The sequence below is a fragment of the Narcine bancroftii genome, chromosome 5 (genome assembly GCF_036971445.1).
Source record: "Narcine bancroftii isolate sNarBan1 chromosome 5, sNarBan1.hap1, whole genome shotgun sequence".
NCBI classification, from domain to species: domain Eukaryota; kingdom Metazoa; phylum Chordata; class Chondrichthyes; order Torpediniformes; family Narcinidae; genus Narcine; species Narcine bancroftii.
Genome location: NC_091473.1, coordinates 10,924,687 through 10,948,328, shown reverse-complemented (window position 1 = coordinate 10,948,328; position 23,642 = coordinate 10,924,687). Strand labels below are relative to the sequence as shown.

The 23,642-nt window shown below is 44.7% G+C and overlaps 1 long non-coding RNA gene across 1 annotated transcript; it reads right to left on the bottom strand.

The window, feature by feature from the left end:
* Positions 1 to 7,724: 7,724 nt before the first annotated feature.
* On the bottom strand, positions 7,725 to 19,283 carry LOC138762624 (uncharacterized). Its single transcript, XR_011356979.1, has 3 exons — positions 19,067 to 19,283; positions 7,942 to 8,066; positions 7,725 to 7,814 (listed from the first exon to the last, which is right to left on the bottom strand). It is a non-coding gene; the product is annotated as an uncharacterized lncRNA (long non-coding RNA).
* Between the last annotated feature and the right edge of the window lie 4,359 nt (positions 19,284 to 23,642).

The window sequence follows — 23,642 nt, the reverse complement described above, 5'->3', positions numbered from 1 at the left end:
ATGGAAGATGAATTTCAATGTGAACAAATGTGAGGTTATTCATTTTGGGGGAAGTAATAGGAAAGCTGAGTATTATTTAAATGGAGACAAGCTAGGGAGTGGAGAAGTGCAAATGGATCTTGTTCACCGGTCACTGAAGGCTAGCATGCAGGTTCAGAAAGCTGTGAAGAAGGCAAATGGAATGTTGGCTTTCATAAAGAGGGGATTGGAGTATAGGAACAGAGACGCCCTTCTGCAGTTATACAGGGCCCTGGTGAGACCCCACCTGGAGTATTGCGTCCAGTTCTGGTCTCCAAACTTGAGGAAGGACATACTAGCTATAGAGGGTGTGCAGCGCAGATTTACAAGGTTAGTTCCAGGGATGGCAGGGTTGTCATAAGCAGCAAGGCTAGAAAAACTGGACTTGTATCCATTGGAGTTTAGAAGGATGAGGGGGGACATGATTGAGGTATACAAAATTATCAGGGGGATAGACAGGGTGAAGTCGGATTACTTGTTCCCAATGATTGGGGAGACAAGGACTAGAGGGCATAGTTTAAGAATACAGGGTAGGCCCTTTAGAATGGAGATGAGAAAGCACTTTTTTACCCAGAGAAGTGTGAATCTGTGGAATGCTCTCCCACAGAGGGTGGTAGAGGCAGATTCGCTGACTATGTTCAAAAGAGAGTTAGATAAGACTCTTGTGGGTAACGGAGTTAAGGGTTATGGGGATAAGGCTGGAAAGGGGTACTGATGGTAATGATCAGCCATGATCTAAAATGGCGGTGCTGGCCCGACGGGCCAAATGGCCTACTCCAGCTCCTATTGTCTATTGTCTATTGTCTATTGTCTAAACGTTATTTATCACCTTTGTTAAATCTGTTTTAACTTGCTTCAGTTCTGCTGCTAACAGTTTAAAAATATTCACCAAAGCGTCAGAAAGTACATCTATTTTAGTTTCAATTTTACTAATTTCTTTCTTAAAAATCTTGTTCTTGCCTCTAAATCATTCCTCTTCTGAACTTGACATTTCTTCTTCACTCTCATACTCTTTTGAAGTTTCCTCCACTGAAGAAGTGTCGCCTTCTTGCTCAGAAGCCGAAAGGCAGGACTGCCCCTTAAAGAGACTCGTTTTTTTTTTTCATTCTGTAGTGCGCATGCTTGACTTCTTGCGCATGCACGATACAGTTTTAATTTTTCCTCCGGCGCCATCTCTATAGGGCACTGCGAAGAGCTTACCTTGTGCCCTGCCAAGTCGCCAAAGGCCCTTGTCTTGGTCACCTTTCTCATGTTACTGCTACTTGACAACCTGATGAAGACGTTCTCCCTTTCGTCTATCATTTAGCAAAGACAATCCTGGGCATTCCTTCCTTTCTATGAGGCTGTTTCAAAAATAATTGCAGGGTTCATTAACATCTGTTCCAAGGCAGTCTTTGCAAATTCTTCATAGAAGGTAAAGGTGCCATTACTGTCGCATAACACTACATTTAGAATGTAAGATACATGAAATTCTTCAACTTTTGTCCACCATAAGGCAGACAGAGAGTCTCCACTTAGTCCAGCACCCCTCACAGAAACCTTAAGCACCTGGTGTTCCTAGGCGGTCTCCCCTCCAAGTATTGACCAGGCCTAAGCCTGCTTTGCTTCAGAGATCAGACAATCCCAGGTGTCTTCAGGCTAATAGGCTTCTGGAGCATTGTTTTAGCCACAGTGGATGATTGGGTTAACTTCTTCCGGTCCATTGCTGGCACAATACCTCAGTTGGTAGACCCTCTTCCTCCCAGCAGAGATCCTCGATTTCAATCCTAACCTCAAGGGCTTTCTTGGTGGAGTTTGCACATTTGCCATGCATTTCAACCAGATCTCTGGTGTCCTCCCACATCCCGAAGATGTGTGAGTTACGGCGGTTCTTTGCCCTCTGTAAATTGTCTTTAATCTGTGAGAGACTGGTAGATACTAGGGAAAGTTTTAAATTTTTTTAGATTAATTTATAGATGCAGCACATTAACAGGCCCTTCAGTGACAGAGGCCTCCAAGTAGCCAACCATTTCAGTTCTGTGTCACTCTCCCATACTCCATGGTCTTATGTACCTTATGTACTGTCCCACCCTGACCACCCTGCAGACTGGAGGAACAACAATGGTTCTTTCATCTGGGCACTCTCCAGCCAGATGGCATGAACATCAACTTCTCCAGTTTCTGCTAACTTGCCCTCCTCTTCCCCCACCCTCAACACCCCCTTCCCTCTCCATTTTCCCAGCCATCCCTCCTCCCCTTGCTTGCTACTCTTCCCTCCGTACTCTCTTCCACCTACTACCTCCTGCCTTTGTGACCACGCCTTCACCCCAACTTTTTTTGTTCGGACGCCTGCCAACATTTTCCCATATCTTGATAAAGAGCTTAAACTCGAAACATCGGTTATGTATTTTTACCTTTTTCTATAAAGGACACTGTTTGACCTACTGAGTTTCTCCAGCGTTGTGTTTTTACAATAACAGGCCCTTTCGGATCACCAGCTGCCCAAATGCATACGTGACCAATTGACCTTCTAAACCCATACCTCTTTGGAACATGGGAGGAAACCGGAACACACAGAGAAAATCCACGTGGATATGGGGGGGGAACATACAAACGCCTTACAGACAGCAGCACAGATCGCTGAAGCTGGAACAGCTTTGAGATAACCGTGACACTGTGACACTAACTGTTCCACCTTAGTTAATGGGAAGATTTGGAGAATAAAATGGAGGCAAAATATGAAAATGGGTTGTTGATGATTGGCACTGACTGAATAGGCTGAAGGATTGATTTCCAAGCTCAGTTCTTAATAAGCACCTGGGCAGTTCAGGGTTGGGAGACAATAAATTGGAGGCCATGCCAGGGAGATGTCTGGGCAGTTCAGGGTTGGGAGACAATAAATTGGAGGCCATGCCAGGGAGATGTCTGGGCAGTTCAGGGTTGGGAGACAATAAATTGGAGGCCATGCCAGGGAGATGTCTGGGCAGTTCAGGGTTGGGAGACAATAAATTGGAGGCCATGCCAGGGAGATGTCTGGGCAGTTCAGGGTTGGGAGACAATAAATTGGAGGCCATGCCAGGGAGATGTCTGGGCAGTTCAGGGTTGGGAGACAATAAATTGGAGGCCATGCCAGGGAGATGTCTGGGCAGTTCAGGGTTGGGAGACAATAAATTGGAGGCCATGCCAGGGAGATGTCTGGGCAGTTCAGGGTTGGGAGACAATAAATTGGAGGCCATGCCAGGGAGATGTCTGGGCAGTTCAGGGTTGGGAGACAATAAATTGGAGGCCATGCCAGGGAGATGTCTGGAAGTGATGAGTTCAGGGATGGATGCAGTGGTTTGATGAGTTTTGGTTGGGTCCTGTTGGAGGGGTAAGTAAGAGGAGGTGTCTGAGGGTTGTCGTCTGGCTTCAGCCAGATAGAGGTTAGTGCGCCAGACCACGACAGCACCACCCATGTCTGCGGGTTTGATGGTGAGGTTCGGGTTGGTGTGGAGAGAGTGGAGGGCCAGGCATTCCGAGGGTGAGATTGGAATGGGTGAGGGGAGAAGTGAAGTTGATACAGTTGATGTCATTGGCGGCAGTTGGAAATATAAAGGTCCAGGGCAGGCAGAAGATCAGAACGAGGCGTCCAGGAGGAGGAAGAAGGTTTAAACCAGAGTGGGGTGCTGGAGAATCATGGTTGTAGAAATGGGAACAGAGACGAAGTCGATGTTTTGCAAGTCATTTGGGGATAAATAACAAAGTAAGTGGCAGTGTCACTTACTTTTGATGAGATGAAAATTTATTGTCAATGTACAAATCACAAGATCACATGATAAAAGAACAGAAGCAGGCCACTAGGCCAATCGAGTCTGTTCTGTGACTCTACACTAAGCTGAACTATGCTTGCCCCTAGTTCCAATTTCCAGCCTTTTCTCCCTATCCCTCGATACCCTTACTAATTAGATATCATTTTCCTGTTTAGATTTTCCCAGTGATCTGGCCTCCACTGCTGTATGTGGCATCCTTCTGACTAAAGAAGTTTTTCCTCCTCTCTGTTTTAAATGGATAATTTCTAATTTTAAGACTATGACCCCTTGTCCTCGACTCTCCCATCAAGGGAAACATCTTAACTACATCCACTCTGTCAAAATCTTTCAATATTCCAAATGTCTCTGAGATTTCCCCCCTCATTCTCCTATACTCCAATGAATACAACCCAAGAGCTGCCAAACGTTCCTCATACGTTAGCCCCAGCATTCCAGGAATCATCCTAGTAAATCTCCTCTGCACCCTCTCCAACAACATCACATCCTTCTTAAGATAGGGGGCCCAAAACTGTACACATTAATCTATATAGGGTCTCACCAGTGCCCCATAGTGTCTCATTAATCCCTCTCTACTCTTATACACTATTCCTCTTGAAATGAATGCCAACATAGCATTCGCTTTCTTCACTACCAATCCCACCTGGTCATTAACCACTCAGGTCCCTTTGCACCTCTGAGCTTTGAATTTTCTCCCCATCCAGATAGTTCTCTGCCTGTTTATTTCCACTGTCCAAATGTAGAACCGAACACTTCTCAATATTGTATCTCATCTGCCATATTTTTGCCCAGTCTCCTAATCTGTCTATATCCTTCTGCAACTTTATGGTTTCTTCAACACTCCACCACCTATCTTGTTGTCATCTGAAAATTTGGCCACAAAACCATTCATTCCGTAACAAATACTCTAAAATTCTTGCTTCCCAAAACCAAACAGATATGCAAAATAAATCAAGGGTATAAATTAGTTTACTATGATATGCCAAGATAGAAAACAAGATAATAAATATGAAAGGATTAATAATAAATACTCACAGTTGTAGATAGTGCAAGAAAAACAGTGATGTTTTAATAATACAAGCAAATCTTTGGTAGTTTTGGTCTAGTACATGGTTCAGGGAGGTAGTTCAAGAGCCTGATGGCTGTGGAAAAAAAACCTGTTCTTGAACCTAGAGGTGCTGGACCTCAGGCTTCTGTACCTTTCACCTGAAGGTAGCAGCAAGAGGAGATTGTGACCATGGTCAGGGGGTTTCTTCAAGATGTTGGCTGCCTTCTTGAGGCAGTGTCTCACATAGATGGACAGGATATCAGCGTCCATGATGGGCTTGGCTAGTTTTGCCAGTTTCTGCAGCCGTCCATCTTCCCTGGACACTCAAGTCCCCAAGCCAAACCATATACAACCTGTCAGTGTACATCTCACAGTGTACCAGTAGCAGTTCAATAGAGTATTCAATGACATACCATATCTACTCAGACCTCTTAGAAAGTAAAGACACTTTATGTGCCTTCTTCACAGTTGCCTTGAATGAGGTGGCTCCAGGAAAGATCCTCTGATATGTGGAATTCTCTGCCCAAGGAAGCATTAGAGGATGCTTTATTAAACATATTTAAGGTACATATTAGAGGAATTAAGGTTTACAGGGAAGGGTAAATGAAGTTGAGTCCAAGGCCAGATCAGCAGGCTCGACGGCCAGATGGCCAATTCCTACTTCTGTTTCTTATGACTCCCTGGAATGATATTTGACAATAAACTCTCATTTTATCTCATTTCCTTTATTAAGGAAAGGGCAGCATGGATGGCATAGTGGTTAGTGCCATGTCTTTGAATCCCACGTTGTCTGTAAGGGATGTCAACGTTCTCCGTGTCTGCATAGGTTTTCCCCGGAGGCTCCAGTTTCCTCCCACTGTTCGAAATGTACCGGGGGTGTAGGTTAATTGGGTGTAAATTGGACGGCACAGACCTGTGGGCCGAAATGGCCTATTAACGTGCTGTATGTCTAAATTTTAAAATTTTAATTTAAAATTTAAATGTAAATGAGGTATTGAATACAAGAGCAAGAGGATTATGCGAGAGGTGCTCACAACATCATTTAGACTGTACATTGAGTACTGCTCCAGTTACAGAGGAGAGAAAGGTTTGCAGAGGAGATTTTTGCAGAGTTATACCAAGAGTGGAAAATTTTGGTGACAGTAAAAGTGAATCAATTAATTAAACAATAAAATCAATGCGTTCGAGGGCAATACAAAAACAGTGCTGGAGAAACTCAGTTGGTCACATCCAGTGGCAGTTTAACCATTAGACTGAGTAGGCTGAAGTTTAGGGGCCCGGAAGGTAAGGGGGCCTGTCACACCAATGTAATGGAAGTACCACATTCACCTGTCAATCAGGAGCAGGGTCTCGGTCCCATCTATCAATTCGGCCTCCGAAACTATCCTGCGAGTGTGTGTGTGAACAAAATCTGGCATCCAAGGCACTAAAGCTCAAACTGTAAGTCTGTTAACAGACTTACAGCAAGGGAAATTTGGTTTAATTTGGTCAACACAAACATTGAGCATGCGCCCTTCTCTATGAACAATGAGTGTGCGCGGTGGGTTCACAGTCGGTGCTGGGGGGGGCATTCACAGGCACAGCCCCTCCTTGTGAGGTGCTGCACCCCATGCTCTCATGGCCATCGCTTGCTGTCAGACCCACCACCCACGTCAAGCTTGACGCACGTTAGTGGTTCTCCATGCAATAAAAGCAGCGCCTTCGACTGCTACGTCAGAGGGACAGAGAAGGTTTATGTCCACTCGGCAGTAGACCACCACCTGCACCACACCCCCCCCCCAATTAGGGTAACCAGGTGGGGTGCAGTCCGGACTGCACCCCACCTGGTTACCCTAATCCCCTCCTCTAACACTAGTTCTTCTGCCAACCCTGGGCGGGTTTGAAGGAAAGAAACGTGCCTTGTAATAATGTTATACGTGCTGTGATTAATTCACTCCCAAATGCTCTGCCCTGTCATTGAAATCCCATTGGCAATGAATGAAAATACAAATCCCAACCCAGTGAGCTGGGAGGATCCAACACGGACAGTCCAATGAGCCGGGAGGTGGGTAGGGGAGGGTCGATCTTTCTGCATTAATGAGACCACATGGAAACCTCACTGACTGGAAATCCTCAGGTAAAAGAGATTACAATGCTATTGAGAGAAATCAAATGAAGTTAAAAAAAACCAGCAGAGCTTGAAATCAGCAATGGTATTCCGAAGTTTGATGGGGAATAAGTGTCTTGCACTTTTACTGGTCGCACTGTGGTCTGGCCAGGTTACAGGCAGGAGTTGGCTTTACTCAAACACCTGCAGCAGTGTGGCCACTGAACAACCTTGGGAGAAGCCTCCTCTTCTGCTCTATGGCAGAGCAGCCGAGACCTCAGACGCTCGTACCACCCCTGGCAGCTCTGCCTCAGCACTTCAACCAGCCACCACTCAATTGACAGATTAATGCTCCATCTGGAATTGGCGGAGAGCACTCAGCGAGCCTGGCCACACACGTGAATGCAGTGGGAGTGGACTGTCCAAACCAAAGGACCCAGTCCCGTCCCACTGAGAAAGAATGAGCCAGGATCCAGAATATGCACAGAGGAATGAGATGGCCAACTCTTCAACAGAGCCGGAAAGGAGATCTAGGAGATTTGGGCTAACAGAACCCAAAATTAGAAAGTACACCAAACCGCCAGGGCTACTCAGGATAAATCTAGAATATGTGAGGGCATCATGCCAAAGGCCCAAAATGGAACAATTTGACTTTATTCTATTCAATGAAGGGTGGGGGACATGGGGCAGCAGGGGCAAGGTCAGGGGAGGGGTGGAGGGGTGGTGCTAGGGCCTGGGAGGTAATTATTCCATCACTGGTCACATCAATGGATAAACTCACCGTTTCCTTTGGAAAGTAAGATGATGAGAAGCCCAGATGATAAAACTATAAATGATCTAGCAGAGCGATCAAAAGATGGATCTGGATCTAGTAACCCTGAAAAGAATGAGTGGGTAGATTATAAAGACATGTTTTCAGTCCCAATGTGCAAGGAATTCATTGTTCAAAGGGTGAAAGAGCCAGAAATTGTCATCAGTTTAAAGGTGTCTGAGTGTGCACTTACAGAGCTGCCCCACCGTTAGCTGGAAGGTGGGAAGAAGCTGGGGAGTTCTTTTTTTGATTGGCAGAAGTTCAACAGGCCAAATATCCTCCTTCTTCTTTGCATCATTCTCTGATTTTTTTTAAATTCTGGGAAAGGGAAAAGTTCCAGAGGTTACCTCTTAACCACAGTCTGCAGCAGGTAGGACTTGAGGTATCAAATTCTTGCGCAGGACTCTTCAAATCAGCAAATCTCAATCTCCTGCAAGTTCACAGACAAAAAAAAAGGTCATTTTCTATTTCACAGTGACAACCCTGCCTGATTGGAAATTAAAAGTTCAATGGCATGAGTTGTTTGGATGGACATTCATTACTGCTGGTTTTAATCTTGACGGCCAGCAAGTTGCACCCCACTTCTGAAATCAGGGAATATCACAAGGCAGGGGAGAATTTCTAATAAATGTAGCTAAAGTTTGGGATTATTAAGGAATCATAATGTAACAAAATAATGCATATGTACAATGTAGTTGGAGGTCATTTAGCCCACGCTCTTCAGGGTGAAGCCTCTAGCTTCTTAGCCTCATGGAAAGGAAGAAATGCCCAGGATTGTCTTTGTTAAATGATAGACGAAAGGGAGAACATCTTCATCAAGTTATCTCGCTTCTCATTGCAAATTAGGCCAAAAAAAAAATAGATGTTCTCAATAAGCCAACGAGCCTCGGGAGAGGGAAGTGGAAGAAGTGCAAGTGAGTTGCTGTATCACCTGAAGTCCGTAGATGGTGAGAAAGGACGCGATAAAAGGCAAACATTGCAACTCTCACCACCGTGTGAGAAGGTGGAGGCAGTGTTCAAAAAGAAAAATGTCCCCCCAGCAAGCTGCAAGGAAATCGGGTGCAAAAGAATATCGGATGGTGGAATCTCATCACAGGTGGTGTCCTGGAGGAAAAAGGGGAAGTCTCTTCTTGCTTTGGTTGTGAGAAGTGGGGGGAAAAGACAGAAGTGTAGTGAACAGATGGGATGTGGTTATGAGTGGAGGGGAAGTCACAGTTAAGAAAAAAAGGAAGATATCTTCATGACACAACTTCAAATAGTTCACTACAAGAATGATGTTGGCCAGATAAATATGGAGAAATATATGGAGAGTGGAGGGGTATAGTTGAGCCTTTGCTCAAGGGGAAAGCAGAGGAATGGAGATGTATTAGAACATAGATCAACATAGGACAGTACAGGCCCTTCAGCCCGTGATGTTGTGGCACAGTACAGGCTCTTCAGCCCACAATGTTGTACCAACCCATATATTCCTAAAAAATGTACTAAACCCTCCCTACCCTGTAACGATCTATTTTTCTTTCATCCATGCACCTGTCTAAGAGTCTCTTTAATACCCCCAAAGTTTCAGCCTCCATCACCATCCCCAGCAGGGCATTCCAGGGACCAACAACTCTCTGTGCAAAAACTTCCTTCCCTTAACTTTATGCACATGTCCTCTGGTGTTTGCTGATCCTGCCCTGAGAAACAGGTGCACCCTATCTATGCCTCTCATAATTTTATAGACCTCTATCAAGTTTCCTCTCATCCTTCTACACTCCAAAGAGAGAAGTCCCAGCTCTGCTGTCCATAGCTTCCACATCCTTCCCATAATGAACACAATACTCTAAGTGGGGTCTCACCAGAGATTTGTAGAGTTGCAACATGACCTCTCTACTCCTGAATCCAATCCCCTATTAATGAAGCCCAACATCATATAGGCCTTCTTAACTATCCTATCAACCTGTGTGGCGACCTTGAGTGATATATGGATTTGGAACCTAAGGTGTTCATCCACACTCTTAACTAATTAACCATTAACCCTGTACTCAGCCTTCTGGTTAATCATTCCAAAATGCTTCACCTCACACTTATCCAGATTGAAATCCATCTGCAACTTCCCTGCCCATCTCTACATCCTGTCTATATCCTCTTGCAACCTTTAGCTCCATCCATAACTCCTCCAACCTTCATGTCATCCACAAACTTACTGATCTATCCTTTTGCCTCTTCATCCAAGTCATTCATAAAAATCACAAAGAACAGGGGTCCCAGAACAGATCCCTGCAGCCAGGCAGAATACTTTTCTTTCACTACTTCTCTCTGCTTTCTTGCTACAAGCCAATTTTTATCCATACAGCTAATTTTCCACTGATCCCATGACTCATGACTTTCTGGATGAGTCTCTCATGGGGGACCTTGTCAAATGCCTTGCTAAAATCCACATAGACCACAATGACCACCCTACCTTCATCAATTTCTTTTGTTACCTCCTTAAAAACTCAATTAGACTTGTGAGGCATGACCTTCCCTTCACAAAGCCATGCCAACTAACCTTGAGTAGACTGTATTTCTCCAAATGCTCATAGATCCTATCCTTAAGAATCCTCTCCATTAGTTTATACAACACTCACGTAAGACTCACTAGTCTATAGTTCCCAGGATTCTCTCTATTACCTTTTTTAAAACAAGGGGACTACATTTGCCATTCTCCAATACTCTAGGACCTTCCCTGCAGTCAAAGAGGACTCAAAGATCATAGCTACTGTCCCAGCTGTCTCTTCTCGCACTTCCCACAGCAGCCTGGGGTATTTCATGACCAGCCCTGGGGACTTATCAATCTTTACGTTTTTAAGAAGATCCACTTCCTTAATCTCCACATGGCCCAGCACATAGGCCTGTTCAATTTTGACCTCACTGTGATCAAGGTCCTTTTCTCTGGAGCATACTGAAGCAAAGTATTCATTTAGGACCTCCCCAACCTCCTCCATCTCCAGACATATGTTGCCTCCTTTAACCTTTAGTGGCCCCACCTTCATTCACGTCATCCTTCTGCACATAGAATGCATTGGAGTTCTCCTTAATTCTACATGCCAAGGCCTTCTCAGGGCAGATTTTGGAATGGTGCAGGAAATACAGGGTTGTAGTTATGGATGATTTCAACTTCCCTAATATTGACTGGTCCCTACTGACTGTAAGAGGAATAGATGGGACTGACTTTGTCAGATGTGTACAAGGATTCCTGACCCAGAGTGTGGACTGGCCGATTAGAGAAGAGGCCCTACCAGATCTGGTTCTGGGGATTGAACCTGGTCAATCTAGAGGGCATGGTTTAAGATTGAAGGGGCGAAATTATAAGGGGAACATGAGGGGAAATTTCTTTACGCAAAGGGTGGTAGGGATGTGGAATGAGCTTCCGGCAGTCGTGGTCGAGGCGGGATCATTGGTTACATTTAAGGATAGACTGGATAGTTACATGGAGAGGAGAGGACTGGAGGGGTATGGACCGGGTGCTGGTCAGCGGGACTAGGAGGGTGGGAATTTGTTACGGCATGGACTAGTAGGGCCGAACTGGCCTGTTCTGTGCTGTAAGTGGTTATATGGTTATATGGTTATAGGTGGCAGACCTTTAGATGGGGGAGCATTTTGGTGAGAGTGACCACATCTCCATGAGCTTCAACATGGCTATGGAAAAGAATATAAACAATCTAACTGGGAAAGTGCTTAACTGGGGAAGGCAAAAAATGAACATTACAATTAGAAAGCTCTCTGAGAGATTCTAGTCTCATTCCAAAAGGTTCAAATCAACAGCAAAAAAATCACAAAAGTATGAATTAATGCATTCACTTGGATGTACGTATCAAAGATTTCCAAAATCTATTCATCAGCCCACAGAGTGATATTGTCAGCATAATTAACAGTTTGCCTGAATAAAGAAAAATAGGTGTTATCGTTAGACTACAGTCCAGCTGGAGATGCAATATGACCACTAATGTGCTCATGAAACTAACAGCTATCATTCCATCAACCACCTCCTTACTGGAAATGAAGCAGTATTTCCTGTAGAACCATCTCTTAGAGGTACAATCCATGCTTTAAATATCACGGAGTGATTCAATGAAAATACAATCCTCACACCCAATAATTATGATCTTTAAGAGTGACATAATTTCCATGGAAGTTAGGGAAGACCTCATGTTAGGGGACCATCATTCAATGATCATTGGATTTCACCTTGTGCAACAGACAAAAGTGAAAACAAATGAAGTGAGCACCATTTCACAGTAAAGATAGGCCATTTGCTCTGCAAGCTTAACTTTGGGTCAGACTGGATTCTGCTTCACATCAGTGCAAAAGCAGGCAGGTTAGCTTTGAAAGCCCCAAGAGAAGTAACATCTCAATGCTGCAGAAGGGAACTTAAATCCCATTGAATGTCAAAGAAATAACTGCAAATACTGTTACCCTGCAAAGAACTGCTTGAAAAACACAATTGGCCAAGCAGCATGTCAGGAAAGAAATATCAAATTATTTTTGCAAGTTGAAGGTAGTTTGCTGGCAGAACATTTTCAATGTGAAATCTCAACCTGCAGGTAATAGATACTTCGAGCTTTTTTTTCTGAACCCTCTAGTTTGAATTCAAATATTAACAATTCTCTTTCTAATGTCCCCAAATAAAAGAACGTAATTTTTGATGGATGCCATTCCTTTGAATGAAACCTGATACAAAGGCAGAAGAACTTAAAGCGTGGATTGGCACGTGGAATTATGACATTGTGACCATTAGTGAAACTTGGCTGCAGGAGGGGCAGGACTGGCAGCTCAATGTTCTGGGTTTCTGATGCTTTAGACACAAGAAGGAAGGTGGGCAGAGGGAATGAAAGGGGGAGGAGAGGTAGTGCTCATCAAGGAAAATATCACAGCTCTGCTCAGGATGAACAGACCAGACAGCTTATCTACTGAGGCTATATGGGTGGAACGGAGGAATGGGAAAGGTATGACCACACTCATGGGGTTGTATTATGGACCGCCCAATAGTCTCTCTGTAGAGAGATAGCAGACAGGTTCAGGAAACAAAGTTGTGATAGTAGGAGATTTTATTTAATTTTCCAAATATTAACTGGGACTCCCAAACTGTAAAAGGGCTGGATGGCTTGGAGTTTGTCAAATGTGCTCAGGAAAGTTTTCTAAATCAATATATAGAAGTACCAACTTGAGAGCATGCAATCCCGGATCTCCTATTAGGGATCGAGGCGGGACAAGTGACAGAAGTATGTGTAGGGGAACATTTTGGGTCCAGTGATCATAATGCCATTAGTTTCAAGTTAATTATGGAGATGGTAGGTCTAGGCCTCAGATTGATATTCTAAATTGGAGAAAGGACAATTTTGAGGAAATGAGAAAGGATCCAGAATGCATAGATTGGGATAAGTTGTTTTTGGGAAAGGATGTGTGAGGTAATGGAGGACCTTCAAAGGTGAAATTTTAAGAATAAAGGGTTCTTATGTCCCTGTCAGCATTAAAGGCAAGGTTAGCAGGCTAACCTTGGTTTTTGAGGGATAGTCGGGATCTATTTCGAAAGAAGAGAGAGGTGTTATGGCAGGTATCGGCAACATGGAGCATATGAGGTACCTGAGGAGTATAAAAAATACAAGAAAAACCTCAAGAAAGAATCAGGAAGGCAGATAATGTGAAGGAAAATCCTAGGGGTTTATACAGGTATATTAAGAGCAAAAAGATAGTAAGGGACAAAATGGGTCCCCTTGAAGATCAGAGAGGTCGGCTTTGTATGGAGCCAAATGAGATGGAGGAAATATTAAATGTTTTTTCATCAGTATTCACTCAGGAAACAGGCATAGAGTTGTGGGAAGTAAGGAAAACAAGCTGTGAGATCATGGATTCTACACAGATTAAAGAGGAGTTGATGCTTGGTGTCTTAAAGCAAATAAGGGTGGATAAATCCTAAGGGCTTGATAAGATATTCCCTTGGACCTTGAAAAGTGTAGAAATTGCAGGAGCTCTGGCAGAAATATTTAAAATGTCCTTAGCCACGGGGGAGGTGCCAGAGGATTGGAACAACACGTTCTGTTGTTTATAAAAACTCCAAAAATAAACCTGGAAATTAAAGGCTTGTGAGCCTGACATCAGTAGTAGGTAAATTATTGTAAGGTGTTCTAAGAGATCGGACATATAATTATTTGGATAGACAGAAATTAATTTGGGATAGTCAACATGGCTTTGTGCATGGTAGATCGTGTTTAACCAAACAAAGTTTTTCGAGGAGGTAACCAAGAAAGTTGATAAAGGAAAGGCTGTGGATGTTGTCCACAAGGGCTTTAGAAAGGCCTTTGACAAGGTCCCACATGGGAGGTTAGTCAGGAAAGTTCAGATATTAGGTATTCATGGTGAAGTAGTGAACTGGATTCGGCAATGGTTGGACAGGAGAAGCCAGAGAGTGTGGTGGATGATTCCTTCTCAGACTAGAGGCCTGTGACTAGTGGTGAGCCTCAGGGATCAGTGCTGGGACCATTGTTGTTTGTCATCTATACCAACGATCTGGATGATAATGTGGGAAATTGGATCAGCAAGTTTGCAGATGACACTAAGATTGGAGGTGTTGTGGACAGTAAAGAAGGTTTTCAAAGCTTGCAAAGGGATCTGGACCAGCTGGAAAAATGGGATGAAAACTGGCAAATGGAATTTAATGCAGACAAGTGTGAGGTGTTGCATTTTGGAAGGACAAACTAAAAAAGGACATACATGGTGAATGGTTGGGCACTGAAGAGTGCGGTCGGACATAGGGATCTGCGAAAACAGTACATAATTCCTTGAAAGTGGTGTCACAGGTGCATAGGGTTGTAAAGAGAGCTTTTGGCATATTGGCCTTCATAAATCAAAGTATTGAGTATAGAATTTGAGATGTTATGGTAAAGTTATATAAGACATTACTGAGGTCAAATTTTGAATATTGTGTGCAGTTTTGGTCACCTAACCACAGGAAAGATATCAATAAGATAGAAAGAGTGCAGAGAAGATTTTCTAGGATTTTGCCCAGACTTCAAGAACTGAGTTACAGGGAAAGGTTAAACAGGTTAGGACTTTATTCCCTAAAGTGTAGAAGAATGAGGGGAGATTTGAAAGAGACATTTAAAATTATGAGGGAGATAGACAGAGAAAATGTAGGGAGTAGGTGAGATACAAACCAGAGGATGTAGGTGAAGAGTGAAAGGGAAAAAGTTTAAGGGAACATGAGGGGGAGTGATGGCAGTATCGAAGGAGTTGCCAACTGAGGTGGTGAATGTGGGCTAAATTTTAACATTTAAGAATTTGGACAGGTAATAGATGGGAGAGGTACGGATGGCTATGAACTGGATGCAGGTCAGTGGGACTGGGCAAAAAAAATGGATTGACACAGACTAGAAGGGCCAAAGGGGGCTAGTTTCTGTTCTCTAACGTTGTATAGTTCTAGATAGCTTGTCAATGCACTTTACAAAAATAATGACTCTCAGGTCACTTACGGATGGGTGAGGGCAGATGATCAAAAGAGATAGGTTTTTCGAAAAGTGTTGGGTTTTAAGAAGATTTAGGAAGGGAATTCCAGAACTTTGGATCCCAGTATGGTGATTAATTGTGGATAAATAAAATTTGAAGTTGATCAAGAGGTATGAATTGACTGAGTGCAGAGAGCTCAGAGGGTGGCATAGATTGATGAAATAGACAGGAATGTAACCACAAGAAGGAAGTGGATAGAAAGGGTGAAATGTTGACTGATGTGGAACTAATGTAGGTCAGCAGACACAGGGTGTTGACTGAATGTTTCCTCTCCCACTGACTTCATGCACTGCTCACTGTTCATTAACCCTGGACTTATCCTTGAGGTGCTATCAATAACTCAGAAGGCTGGAGTTACAGAACAAATGGCTTTTATTTACAATAAACTTGAAGGTCATCTTATGCTGTGACCCAGGCTTTCTGGGGAGGGGTTTATGGTATTGGAACCTTTATACAGGGTCAAGTGGGAGGAGCTATGGGTACAGACACAGAACGGAGCAGAGCCAGATAAACGAGTGCACCCCAGTTCTCGACAACCCTATTATTCATTAACCTTTTCCACCCGTCCTTCCCCCATTCTCTCTACAACCTAAAGCCACTTGTTCATGTTCTCTCTCTCCTTCCCCTTCGGTCTCCCAGCCAAATAGTACCTCCAATGATGCACAGCCTCTGCTATAGCCTGTGCCTCCTTCTCAAAGTTGAGAAGCGGCGAGCGGCATCAACCAGCTCTTCATCCTGGGCGATGCCATTTTATTCAAACACAACTTTATTCAAACAGCTACTACAAGCAAAGCCTGACCAAGGCCCTCTGCTGGCTGAATATTCGCTCCCATCTTCACCAAAGGTTTATGTGCTACTTCAGAGAACATTTACTTCCACAATTTTAAACTTGTCCCTATTTTAAATTTTAAACTTTGACCTATTATTTATTTTCCTCCATGTTTTTGTCAGTTGCTTGAATTCCACACAGCAGGGGTTTTACTGTAATAGGAAATCAAGTGTTTTCTAAGCAAGCATTGGTTTAAGATGCAAGGGGAGAACAGGGAGCAGAAACACAGTCCTGCTGCCCAGTCCCACTGCTGATGGCTCCATACAGGCTTTAAACAGCCTGTAAAAGGAGCCGAGGGTGTTTTATTTAAGATCCTGCAACCACAGATCTAGACCCAAGATCAACAGTGGCCACGAGGGGTTGCAGTCTCCAAGGGAGCAGCAGACTGGCGCGGGGCACTGGTAGTGGGCAAAGCACTCCCTGTTGAGGAGAAGCAGAGGAGACGACCCAAAGGATGGTGACAAACAGTGGTGGACCAGCAAGGGGCTCTGCGGCTGAAGGATACACACAGACGGCGGGTGAGGTGATGGCCGCTTGCTCAAAAGGAGGCCGCGTGCTGCCGGAGACTGGCTCATGAAAATCAGGTATCGGAACCGGGATTCGAGAAGAAGCTGAGGGCAAGGAGGGCTCCCAAAGGGTCTACCGTGTCGGACATTTGGACCTGGGCTTGGGTTGCCGATGGTTTGAACTGACCTGCAGTCTATGTAGCTGCAGAGGCTGAGGGAGCACCGGAGGTTAATCCACAGATGCCCAGTGACTCTGATGGGACTCTCTTTCTCTGACTGTAAGAGGTGCCGGGCAATACTAATGGGGATTCTTTGTCTTGCCTATGGCAGAGTAAATTTTACATAATATTATATTTCCATTTTATTACATTACATGAAATGTTTGATAGATTTTATATCTACAGTCGTTTCTTTGGCCTGTTTTTAAAAACATAGTAAAATAGGTGCAGGAGTAGGCCATTTGGCCCTTCAAGCCTACACCACCATTCAATATGATCATGACTGATCAGTACTCGTTACCTGCCTTCTCCCCATACACCTTGATCCCCTTAGCCACAAGGGCCAAATCTCAACCACTCTTAAATATTGACAAGGAACCGGCCTCAACTACTTCCTGTGGCAAAGAATTCCGCAGATCCACCACCCTCTGAGAGAATAAATTTTTCCTCATCTCAGTCCTAAAAACTTCCCCCTTATCCTTAAACTGTGACCCCTGGTTCTGGTTTCTCCCAGCATTGGAAACAACCTACCTGCATCTAGTCTGTCTAAACCAGTGGTTCTCAACCTTTTTATTTCCACTCACATCCCACTTTAAGTGATCCCTATGCCATCGGTGCTCTGTAATCAGTAAGGGATTGCTTAAGGTGGGATGTGGGTGGGTGGGAAGGGAAGGTTGAGAATCACTGCTCTAGATCCAATTGTTACTGAAATATTTGGCTTGAGAAAAATTGTCGTTGGCCCATTTCCTTTGGAGTTCTGAAACCATGCACATAACGAGTCAATGAGGTACACTAAAACAGTTGTTTTCAACCTTTTTCTTTCCACCCACATACCACCCTAAGCAATCCCTTACTAATCACAGAGCAACAATGGCATAGGGAATACTTAAGGTGTTATGTGAATGGACTTCCAGGCCAAACAGCCTGAAGAAAACTGAGGTCCTCCATCAGCTAGCTCCCCACCATGACTACCAGCCCCCCCACATCTCCATTGGGCACACAAAACTCAAAACGGTCAACCAGTTTACCTATCTCGGCTGCACCATTTCATCAGATTCAAGGATCGACAATGAGATAGACAACAGACTCGCCAAGGCAAATAGCGCCTTTGGAAGACTACACAAAAGAGTCTGGAAAAACAACCAACTGAAAAACCTCACAAAGATAAGCGTATACAGAGCCGTTGTCATACCCACACTCCTGTTCGGCTCCGAATCATGGGTCCTCTACCGGCATCACCTACGGCTCCTAGAACGCTTCCACCAGCGTTGTCTCCGCTCCATCCTCAACATCCATTGGAGCGCTTTCATCCCTAACGTCGAAGTACTCGAGATGGCAGAGGTCGACAGCATCGAGTCCACGCTGCTGAAGATCCAGCTGCGCTGGGTGGGTCACGTCTCCAGAATGGAGGACCATCGCCTTCCCAAGATCGTGTTATATGGCGAGCTCTCCACTGGTCACCGTGACAGAGGTGCACCAAAGAAAAGGTACAAGGACTGCCTAAAGAAATCTCTTGGTGCCTTCCACATTGACCACCGCCAGTGGGCTGATATCGCCTCAAACCGTGCATCTTGGCGCCTCACAGTTTGGCGGGCAGCAACCTCCTTTGAAGAAGACCGCAGAGCCCACCTCATTGACAAAAGGCAAAGGAGGAAAAACCCAACACCCAACCCCAACCAACCAATTTTCCCCTGCAGCCGCTGCAACCGTGTCTGCCTGTCCCGCATCGGACTTGTCAGCCACAAACGAGCCTGCAGCTGACGTGGACTTTTTACCCCCTCCATAAATCTTCGTCCGTGAAGCCAAGCCAAAGAAGAAGAAAGATGTGAATGGAAAGAAAAAGGTTGAGAACCACTGCTCTAACCCTTAAGAATTTTATATGTTTCTATAAGATCTCCCCTGTGTCTTCTAAATTCCAGAGAATACAAGCCTAGTCTATCCAACCTTTCTTCATATGTAAGTCCTTCCATCCCTGGAATCAGTCTAGTGAATCTTCTCTGCACCCCCTCCATGGCGAGGATGTCCTTCCTCAGATAAGGAGACCAAAATTGCACGCAGTGCTCCACATGTGGTCTCACCAAGGCCCTATACAGCTGCAGCCGGATCTCTGTACTCCTGTACTCAAATCCTCTTGCTATGAACACCAACATAGCATTCACCTTCCTCACCGCCTGCTGCACCTGAACACCCACTTTCAATGAGAAAATTACATGAATAAAACCAAAGGGAAAAAATTCTGACCTGAACACATCACTAACACTGGATGATCTCAAATCTCCCAACATTTCCAGTAAATCTAAATAATCCACCTCCAAGGGAAGAAGTACACATAGAAGGAGCCAGGTATTGTTACATTGTCCACACAATGTTCTGATCAAGGATTGGAGCAAAATGAATGCACACGTGGCTGCTACTGGACTTCCAATGAAGACAACTGCAGTTTTAGATCTTCAGCGATGTGATCAAATGGATAGCAGTGGATGAGGCAATTCGATTAATCCGTAAAAGCAATATTGAAGCTGTTGAAATCACTTGATTGAGCAACTGCTCACGTGACAAATTCAGCATTGCTTTCCTTTAGAATCACATTCTATGTTTCTCACCCATTGAAATCATAACTATGCAAAACCCAGAATCATGTACGTTGCAGAGGTGTCCCGCTGTTGGTTCTCCCAAATCACCCCCTGTCATTGTTGAAATGTCATGAGTAAGTTTTCAGGAAGTCAACCTACTTATTACATTGATGGATTTCCCGTTGTGACACCATTTCGTAGAGGATATTTCTCATAAGGATTCAATCTGTCATGACAGAAGAATTCAGATGATGACTGGATCTGCAGCCTGGGTAACTTAGAAAATATTGAAGGTGCACTTACAGAAAAACCCCTGGTATCTGCAAGTCAAGCAACTGGCAAAAGAAAGGAAAATTTAAAAATGAAATGAATGAGAATAAAATTAGAGGTTAAAAAATATGCAAGTTTAAAATTGTAAAAATACATTTTTCTGAAGTAACACTTAAACCTTTGGTGAGGGTGGGAACAAATATTCAGCCAGTGGAGGCCTTGGTTGTGTTTTGCTCGTAGCAGCTGTTTGAATAAAGTTATGTTTGAATAAAATGCCGTCACCCAGGATGAAGAGCTGGTTGATGCTGCTTGCCATTGGGGTGACTCTCTTAAAGGGTCTCCTTATTCCTGCTTAGTAAGAGACATCCCAGTCAGAGGCTTTATCTGTAAACTTGGGGGCGAGGGTGTAATTATCTATAACGTTATTGTTCATCTTTCGGGTGGCTCCATAGAGGGGGAGGAACCTGCAGATGCAGCAACAGTCAAATGTTTTCAAAGAACATGACTAAAAACAAAGTAAAATACTTAAGGTTTATATATTTGTGCAAATGACGTTTGCACGTCAAAATACAGTATGGTATTTTTTTTAAAAACACTGAAGTCTGCAGCTTGAGCACTTCATCAAGGTATGGAAAAAATGTTGGCAGGCTTCCAAACAAAATAGTAAGGGGAGGAGCACGGTCCCAAAGGCAGGAAGCAATAGGTGGAGAAGGGAGGGAAGGCACAGCAACAAGCGGGGGAAGGATGGATGGCTCAGTGAATAGAGAGGGAGGGGGTGGAGAGCTTAGGGAAAGACAGAGGAAGGGAAAGAAAATTGGAGAGCAGGTTAGCAGAAACTGGAGGTCAATGTTATTGCATCTGGCTGGAGGGTGCCCAGATGGAAAATCAGGTGTTGTTCCTCCAATTTACGGATGGTCTTGGTGGGACAGTACATCAGGCCATGGACAGACATGCGAGTGTGGGAGTGTGACACAGAATGAAATAGTTGGCTACTGGGAGGTCTCTGTCACTAGTGTGGATGGAGCGAAGGTGCTCAGCAAGGCGATATCCCAGTCACTCCGATGTAGAGAAGGCCATAAAGGGAGCACTGGATGGAGTGCTTTCAAGTGTTGCTTCACTTGAAAGGCCTGTTTGGGGCCCCGGACTGTGGTGAGGGAGGAGGTGTGGGCGCAAATGTTGCACCTCCTGCAGCCGCAGGAGAAACTGCTTGGGGGAGGCGATTGGCGGGGAGGGATGAGTGCACGAGGGAGTCATGGAAGGAACAGTACCAACAGAAGGTGGAGAGGGGAAGATGTGTCCAGTAGTGGGATCCTGTTGCAAGTCCCAGAAAGTCTGGAAATTCTGGAGTATAATGCCTTTTGTATTTTAAACTGTTTATTCTTAATGCAGGTATTAGTTAGTTTGGCATTGAAAGAGCAAGTCTCAAGCAACCAGAAAAAACATTGAACCAGCATCTACCAATCCCCATAGGTGCCGGATACCAGGGGTTTTTACTGTATTTTTAATTGTCATTCCAATTAAATGAGCAAATAACCTCAAAAGTTGACGAATGAGCTTGCTGGAGTTAAAATGTTGCCCCTCTCAGGCTTCTCCAATTTCTCAAGTACTACAATTCATCAGTCAATGATAAAGATAGATCGCTCCTTTCTCCAACAGCAAATACTCACCAGTCTACCTGGTGAACTGAGAGAGTGACTGAAAATGAGATCACTGCCTTCCAGTAAGCTGTCAGTCTGCAGCTGTGAGATATACTCACTGAGGTTTCCTGGTTAAATATGGAAGTTGATGACAAGGACCCCACACAGGAAGGTGTGTGGTTACCAAGGCAGATCAATGCCACCATGTGTGGGTAGTATATCCCTTTGCCTCCACAGACACCACCCTACTTACTGAGTCCCTCCCTATGCTAAAAACCTCAATCAATCCAGGCTAGATATTCTCTTCCGACTGTCCTCAACACTGATTTCTCCATCATCTGTCAACCACTCCCTTCCCCACTTCCCCATGCAAAATGAATCTGCAAAATGTGTGATCCTACAGGCCTTGGGGAACTCCTTCCTGCTTGATAGTTAAAGAGGGAGAGAGATTTGCTTTACACACTAGATTTTTGCAAACTCACAGAAATTAAATGTTTAATAATGTTGACTATTTAACTGCAAAAAAAAAACACACATACATTTATAAACTTTCTTTGATCCATTAAAAACATTCCAACCAGCTATTATCAAGAGAAGACTTGGTCTATAAGAGATCTAAAATAGGTGAGGCAGTGTTGTGTTGGAAGGAGTATCAGGTTCTGTGGGTTCACAGAAAGACAAGAGTAAAAACACCATGCTGGAGAAATTCAGCAGGTCAAGCAGGATCCTTTATGTAGCAAAGATAAAGATACAGAACTGATGTTTCGGGCTTGAGCTCTTCAACAAGGTATGGAAAAATGTCGGCAGGTGACCGGACAAAAGAGTTGGGGGGAGGGGTGGTCGAAAAGGTGATAGGTGGAGAAGGGAGGGAGGGGACAGAAGCAATCAAGGGGAGGAAGGATGGCTGGATGAAGGGAGGAGGAGGGGAGGGAGGAGAACTAGAAAGGGGGAAGAGGAGAGCAGATAAGCAGAAACCAGAAATGTCAATGTTCGTTCCATTTGGCTGGAGGGTGCCCAGTCAGAAAATCAGGTGTCGTTACTCCAATCTGCAGGTGGTCTTGGTGGATGTGGGACGTGTGGGTATGGGACTGGGACACAGAGCTGAAATGGTTGGCTTCTGGGAGGTCCCTGTCACTGTAGGGGATGGAGCGAAGGTGCTCACCGAAGCGATCTGTCAGTCTCCGATGTAGAGAAGGTCCACAAAGGGAGCTCCGGATGCAGTAAATCAGTCCTGTGGATAGACAAATGAAGTGTTGCTTCACTTGAAAGGCCTATTTGGGCCCCGGACCGTGGTAAGAAGGTGTGGGCGCCACCTCCTGCAGCCACGAGGAAATGTTCCAGGGTGGGGGTGAGGAGGGATGAGTACACAAGGAATTCACGGAGGGAGTGGCCCCTACGAAAGGCAGAGAGGGAAGGAAAGGGGAAGATGTGACTGGAGGTGAGAACACCAGACACCAGGTTGCTGTGCTCGTGTTCTCTTGTCTGCCACAAGTGCCTGTGTTTAATCCTTGTAACGATAACCAGGAGTTGGGACTGAAAGTAGCCAATTTGTGATTTTCAATAAAAGCTCCTGAAGCCCCCACCCCATGAGGTGTTAGTTTCTGTGAATGGGAGGCCTGTCATTGTCATGGAAACAAAAAAGATACAATGTTCCTTTCTAGTGTTTGATCTGTGCTGCTCTACCTAAACACGGTAACTTTGAATCTGTAACACTTAACGAATTGTAACTTTGAAACAGCGAACTGTAACTCCAGTCCCTGAGTGAACTTAAAGACATTATTACTACAGCTCAGGGTGATTAAACACGAGAAAAACAACAAGGTCCATCTGCACCTGGAATGCACATAAAAGATGCGATCGAATGTCCAATGCTGAGGTGTAGGTTTCTATGGCAACACCTCTTGCCTGTCATCCTGAGAGTTCTTTGCATCATAAGTGACAAGGCCTTCTTGCTGGTGGCTGGAACGGTGCAATGGCAGGAAGACTGCAAAGACCAGTGAGGCAAATCGCAGCAGTCTGTGGCGCAGAAAAGGTATTTGTTCGGCAGGGTGGTCTTCCACATCGTCGAGCGGTCTTCGTCCGGCAGGGTGGTCTTCCGCACCGTCGGGCAGTCTTTGTCCTTGCAGGGTGGTCTTCCACACCGTTGAGTGAACTTGTCCTGCAGGATGATCTTCCACACCGTCGAGTGGTCTTCATCCTGCTGGGTGGTCTTCCACACTGTCGAGTGGTCTTTGTCCTGCAGGGTGGGTGGTGGGTGGGCAGAATTTTTCATTCCTTCTTGGAGAGTTTATCCGTGTTGTGGAAGTAAGCTCTCACCTCTGAAATGAAATCTGACTG